A 7,500-nucleotide genomic window follows, 5' to 3' on the forward strand; every position below is an offset into this window, starting at 1 on the left:
CTCTCTCTTCCTCTCTCTCTCTCTCTTCCTCTCTCTCTCTCTTTTCCTCTCTCTGTCTCTCTCTCTTTTCCTCTCTCTCTCTCCCTCTCTCTCTCTCCCCCTCTCCCTCTCTCTCTCCCTCCCTCCCTCTCACACACACAGATTCACTCACTCACCCTCTCTCTCTCTCTCATATGGGGGTGGGAGTTGCAGCATCCACGGCCGAGAAATAACAAAAGCTCCAACTTGCTCTTCTCTTCAAATTACTTCAAACCACCTTGTTCTCTCGCTAATCTGGCCATCAACAAGGGCGGCCGTAGTGGGTAGTTTTAACGTTCTTAATTTTCTGCTGCTTTTCGTATTTTATATATTCTTATCATTTGTGTATACATGTTTATATTAGGTATATGTAGTTGTTTGTATTGTTATTTCGTATTAATGTTTCCTATATGAATACAACCTGTTTTATTATCTATCTGCCTAGAATATTAATAAAACGTGCTAGTCAAAATTTTTGCATCAATTTGCACGCAGAATCATTGCTAATTTAGGAAAAACATATTTCTTTTGATTTTTTTCTCTCCCATAGCAGTTAATTAGATCACATCATAGATATATAATTTCTGTAGGCGTGGAGAAAGCTGAACGAAGTAAAATAAATATTGTTTCGTTTACCATTTCATCATCATTTAGTAATTCTGACTTCGCATACAGGAGTATCTATCTTTCGTCACAAACGTACTTTCCTCCTTCCGTGTCAACAATTATATTCACTGAGGAAAACTTACCAGGCCTATAGAATAAAACAAGAATTTTCCTCGAAAATATGTTTGATAAAGTTCTTAAATGGTAGTTTCATGTTAAAAAAATATATATATATTATCCCTACTGCAGCTTGTATTAGAAAATATCCAGGTTTTATTGTGCCTTTAAGATTAAACCTGACAAAAGATAAGTAGAATTTTGAAAAAAAAAATGTACTAAATTATGGATTTTGCAACTAGGATCAATGCAGATAAATAAATAAATAAATAAATAAAGGAATGGACAATAAAACAACTACCGATTCGGCCAACCAGTTCCAACATACCGAACTAATTTCACTTCATGCTCGAGTGGGGGCCGTTGCTGCCTTTCTGCATAGTTGCCGACCTAAGCAACCTTTGACCTCGAGAAGAAGGGGTCAACTAGTAACTTTCCCGAGGCCAAAGGTCAACTCTGGTCTCGATCCTGGGTCCTCCACCGTAGCAGTCAGAGACGCTACCGGTGTTGTCACCAGGATCTGGGAATGAATTTAAGAATTGGGGTATTTATATACCCAAATTGGGGCTTTTATAGACAAAACTCAACAAATACAAACCCAACACGATATAAATCAGCTATCCCTTTAATACTCTGAAAGAAAACTGTCACGTCATCGTATTAAAAGAAAACGGATAATATATAATACCAGAAACTATGAAATAAAACTTCAAATCAACTAAACTTAACCATCTATTGTCATTGTTTTGTTGTTGTTCAGTTATAAATATTTCTCTTATTATCTTTTTCAAATTATAAACATAATATTCATGGTTATCCCATCTTTATCTATGCCATTAATACATAATATTCACGCAACGCAACAGCTGATTGAAAAGTTTTAGTTGTCCTGTTAGTAAAGAGACGCAGAGAAAAAAAAAATCGCCTCACTTAGGCTTTGTTTTACATATATTCTTGCGATATGTAAGTTCCACATCCGCATCTCTGTCAAAATAATTAAGATTTTGGTGTTTAATCGCTGTTCTAGTCACAATTCAGGAGAGAGAGAGAGAGAATGGATGTACTATTATCCTCATCATTATCATTATTAATATCTTTATCATTATTATCTAATGTTATTATCAGAGGTAGATATATGGATAGACAGATAGATAGATAAATAGATAACAAGATAGAGAGAGTTATAAATAGACAGGGGGGAGGGGGAGGAAGGGAAAGGGAGAAAGAGCACTGTGTGTGTGTGTGTGTGTGCGTGTGTGTGTGTGTGTGTGTCTGTGTGTGTGTGTGTGTGTCTGTGTGTGTGTGTGTGTGTGTGTGTGTGTGCGTGTGTCCGTACGTGTGTGTGTGTGTCTGTGTGTGTGTGTGTGTGTGTGTCTGGGTGTGTGCGTGCGTGCGTGCGTGCGTGTGTGTGTGTCTGTGTGTGTCTGTGTGTGTCTGTGTGTGTGTGTGTGTGTGTGTGTGTGTGTGTTTGTGTGTGTATATATATATATATATATATATATATATATATATATATATATATATATATATATATATATATATATATACCCGAGTCTGTTAATATCAAGAAAGATATTCCTACGACCAGATCAAATCATCCTCAGCTGACAGGACAAGAGAAATTTGTTTAAAAGGTTTCAAACACTGCAGAAAGATAGGGTGGTGTGTGTATAAGGAGTGTGCAGCGGTTATGATTCTCGGCAACAGATGGCGTTGTTACGTGTGCAGCGGTTATGATTCTCGGCAACAGATGGCGTTGTTACCAGTATGAGCGTCGCTTCCTTGTTTACCGAGTGTCAGGTGAAGGAAATTTGTCTCAGTTGCCTTTCTTTTTTCTTTCTTTCTTTCTCTCTTTCTTCGTGAAAATAAAGGAGTGATAGGTTTAACTTTTCTGGCGTGGATATTTTGCATATAATTTGGATAGTGTGAATATTAGGTACATATCGAAGCATCACTGAATATGTATTAACGTTTATGATTGTGCGTTCGCTGGTGAATGTTCACAAAAAAAAAGAAAAAGAAAATGTTAATCTTGTGTTGCCAGAATTCGCTTCAAGAAAGAAGTCGGGGAAAGTTCACCGAATTTCGCAAAATTCCCACTCTGCGCCATAGGCCTACCTCACTTCAACAAGTTTCAAGGTAATATTTACAAGGAACGACCACCTTGTTCTCCTGTTAAGCTGTCCATCAAAGTGGGCGTTCATAGTGGATAGTTTTAACATGTTCTTAATTTTCTGGTGCATTTCGTTATTTGTATTGTTATTTCGTATTAATATTTCCTACACCAGAACCCCTAGATTTATTATCATGTCAGCGAAATACCCCATTGTTCATGTCATCATGTCATAGAAAATTTGAGGTTGAAGGGCGTGTGACGTTGCTATCACGTTATAAATAAATAAATAAATTGATTAATTAATAACAAAAAAAAAGGAAATTGTTGGTATGTGCAAGCGGCGGCCATATAATGTAATGAATTGTGTTTGCGGCACAAAAAAAAATTTAATGGATTTTTTTTTATTGGCGAGAGGGAGGAGTAGGAAGAGAGGGAGAAAGCAAGGAAGAGAGTAGGAAAGTTATTATTATCATTATTGTTATCATTAGTATCCCTATTGTTATCATTATCATTATTATTGTTATTATTAGTATCCTTATTGTTACCATTATCATTATTATTGTTATTATTATTATTATTATTATTATCATTGTTTGAATTATTAATACAGTTATTATTACCCTTTGAGAGTAAGGGGGAAGGTCCTAGAGGAAGAGAGAAATGAGGAACGAAAGATGAGATGAATATAGAGAAACTCAATAACACCCCCCCCCCACACACACACACACATTTTCTCCCTCCGTCTCTCTCTCTCTCTCTCTCTCTCTCTGTCTCTCTCTCTCTCTCTCTCTCTCTCTCTCTCTCTCTCTCTCTGTCTCTCTCTCTCCCCCTCTCTCTCTCTCTCTCTCCCCCTCTCTCTCTCTCTCCCCTCTCTCTCTCTCCCCCTCTCTCTCTCTCCCCCCCTCTCCCTCCCTCCCTCTCCCTCTCCTCTCCCTCTCCCTCTCCCTCTCCCTCTCCCTCTCCCTCTCCCTCTCCCTCTCCTCTCCCTCTCTCCCTCTCCCTCTCCCTCTCCCTCTCCCTCTCCCTCTCTCTCTCTCTCTCCGTCTCTCTCTCCCTCCCTCCCTCTCACACACACAGACTCACTTGCTTACCCTCTCTCTCTCTCATATGGGGGTGGGAGTTGCAGCGTCCATGGCCGAGAAATAACAGCTCCAACTTGCTCTTCTCTTCACAACTCAAACCACCTTGTTCTCTCGTTAATCTGGCCATCAACAAGGGCGGCCGTAGTGGGTAGTTTTAACGTTCTTAATTTTCTGGTGCATTTCGTACTTTCTATATTCATATCATTTGTGTATACATGTTTATATTAGGTATATGTAGTTATTTGTATTGTTATTTCGTATTAATGTTTCCTAAATCAAAATCACCTGTTTTATTATCTATCTGCTTAGAATATTAATAAAACGTGCTAGTCAAAATTTTTGCATCAATTTGCACGCAGAATCATTGCTAATTTAGGAAAAAACATATTTCTTTTTATTTTTTCTCTCCCATAGCAGTTAATTAGATCACATCATAGATATAATTTCTGTAGGCGTGGAGAAAGCTGAAAGAAAAAATATATATTGTTTCGTTTACCATTTCATCATCATTTAGTAATTCTGACTTCGCATACAGGAGTATCTATCTTTCGTCGCAAACGTACTTTCCTCCTTTCGGGTCAACAATTACATTCACTGAGGAAAACTTACCAGGCCTATAGACTAAAACAAGAATTTCCCTCGAAAATATGTTTGATAAAGTTCTTAAATGGTAGTTTCATATTAGAAACAGAAGTATTATTCCTACTGCAGCTTGTATTAGTAAATATCCAGGTTTTATTGCGCCTTTAAGATTAAACCTGACAAAATATAAGTAGAATTTTGAAAAAAAAAATTATTAAATCATGGATTTTGCAACTAGGATAAATGCAGATAAATAAATAAATAAATAAATAAAGGAATGGACGATAAAACAACTACCGAATCGGCCAACCAGTTCCAACATACCGAACTAATTTCACTTTATGCTCGAGTGGGGGCCGTTGCTGCCTTTCTGCATAGTTGCCGACCTAAGCAACCTTTGACCTCGAGAAGAAGGGGTCAACTAGTAACTTTCCCGAGGCCAAAGGTCAACTCTGGTCTCGATCCTGGGTCCTCCACCGTAGCAGTCAGAGACGCTACCGGTGTTGTCACCAGGATCTGGGAATGGATTTAAGAATTGGGGCATTTATATACCCAAATCGGGGCTTTTATAGACAAAATTCAAACAAACACACGACCAAGCCCAGCACGAGATATAAATCAGCTATCCCTTTATTACTCTCAAAGAAAACTAAATTGTGTCATCGTATTGAAAGAAAACGGATAATATGTGATACCAGGAACTGAAATAAAACTTGAAACCAATTAAACTTTACCATCTATTGCCATTGTTTTGTTGTTGTTCTGTTATAAATATTACCCTTATTATGTTTTCCTAATTATAAACATAATATTCATGGTTATCCTATCTTATTTATACCATTAATACAAGAAATTCACTCAACACAACAACTGTTTAGAAAGTTTTAGTTATCCTATTAGTAAAGATAGAGAGAAAAAAGAAAATCGCCTCATTGAGGCTTTGTTTTACATATATTACTGCTTGTTGTTATATTTCAAAAAATCCGATGTGTAAGTTCCATTGTATTTGCATTTGTCAAAATAATTAAGACTTTGGTGTTTGATCCTTTTTATAGTCACAATACAAGCGCGAGAGAGTGAATGGATATAATATTATCCCCATCATTATCATTATTATTATTATTATTATCATTATTATTAACAAATATTATCATCAGAGGTAGATTACATAATAGACAGATAGAAAGATGGATAGAAATATATATATATATATATATATATATATATATATATATATATAGAGAGAGAGAGAGAGAGAGAGAGAGAGAGAGAGAGAGAGAGAGAGAGAGAGAGAGAGAGAGAGAGAGAGAGAGAGAAAGAGAGAGAGAGAGAATTCTCGGTAATTTTCTATAATACCTCCACTATCTTAGCAGGATAAAATTCGATTTACATAAAGATTATTTCTTTATTTCGGTTTAACATCAAAAAAAAAAAAAAAAAAAAAAAAATGTAGAAAAGCAGCTTGATGTGGAATCTTGTCAGAGAGAGAGATTGAGAGAGAAAGTTATTATTATAATCGTAGTTGTTGTTATTTTTACTGATATCTTTTTACTAGTATTTACTGGTATCATTGCTATTATTATCATTATTGTTATAGTTATTATCATTATTATCATCACTGTTTTATTATCATTGTTATTATAATTATCATTTTTGTTATTACTGTTATCATAATCATTTTATCATTATTGTTACTGTTAATCACTTTTAAAGTCATTATTATTATTTTTTTGTTATTATTATTATTATTAGTAGTATTATCATTATTATTATTATTATTATCATTGTTTTTCTTATTACTACTATGGCTATTACTTCTATTGTTATTGTTGGCACTGGTATTATTATTATCATTTTTGTTTTAGTTGTTACTGTCAATACAATTACGATATGCATTACCATTATCATCGTTATCATTATCATTATCATCATGATTACTACTACAACTACTATTATTATTGTTGTTGTTGTTGTTGTTATAGTTATCATCATTAGCGTCATCATCATAATTTCCACCGTTATCATCATCTTTTATCGTCTCTACTTCTATTATCATCGCTGTTGTAATGACTGTTACCATTATTATTATCAAAGTGACTATAAATATAAGTGAATCATCATTATTCCTGTTCCCATTGTTTATAATTTGTTCTTTATAAATGCTGTTACTAATCACGACAAATAGATGGAAAATAAAGATGGACTTGACAGATAGAATAATATTTTCATTGTTATCATCATTAATATCATTATCATTGTTGTTGTTGCTGTTGTTATCATTATAATTATTATCGTTATTATTAAATTTTTAATATCATTATCATCATTATTATTATTATTGTTATCATCATTGTTATTATTATCATAATCATAATCAACATTATTGTCACTTATCATCATCAGTATCACTAATATTGTCATTATCATCATTATTATAATTATCAATGTTATTGATGGCACTGATATTCTTGTTGCTATTATCATTATTACTACTGCTATCATTATCTGTATTATAATTATCATGATTAATATTATTATGTTTACTATTATCACCCTAATTGTTATAATTACCATTTTCATAATATTCATAATCATTGATTATATTATCGTTACCCTTGTTCTTATCGTTGATATATTTTTTTTATAAGGATTCTCAAACTTCAGAAAGAATGAAGGGAAGAGATATAGACTGACAGAAGGCTACGTGGTGATGCCAGTGTCACAGTACTGGAAGTATGAAAGATTAATTTATTCGCTTCTATGAAATACGATCATTAAAGTACTATGTCTGCTTACATTCACAATTATAAAAAAAATATAAAAAATATTTTATCCTCCCCAGCCAGGACTCGAACCTGTGTCACCAGGTATAAAACTTGCAACACAGATGCTTAACCAACCTGATCTGATCCATTATAACTTTCATTTGTAAACCTGAATTAAAATGATTCGTTATTTATTCACATCAATGTGACTACA

The 7,500-nt window shown here is 34.2% G+C and overlaps 1 protein-coding gene across 2 annotated transcripts in view; it reads left to right on the plus strand.

Moving 5' to 3' along the window:
• Positions 1-7,500, plus strand: part of LOC113805738 (chymotrypsin BII-like) — a 32,290-nt gene that overhangs the window by 1,120 nt on the left and 23,670 nt on the right. The window contains exon 1 of one of the 2 annotated variants that reach the window (XM_070114719.1): positions 2,671-2,880. The exons of the other annotated variant lie outside the window; for it this stretch is intronic. The gene's annotated coding sequence lies outside the window, so the exon portion shown is untranslated. Of the gene's footprint in view, positions 1-2,670; positions 2,881-7,500 lie in introns of those variants that run through there. 2 annotated transcript variants of the gene reach the window in all.

Source organism: Penaeus vannamei, chromosome 36, assembly GCF_042767895.1.
Source record: "Penaeus vannamei isolate JL-2024 chromosome 36, ASM4276789v1, whole genome shotgun sequence".
NCBI classification, from domain to species: Eukaryota; Metazoa; Arthropoda; class Malacostraca; order Decapoda; family Penaeidae; genus Penaeus; species Penaeus vannamei.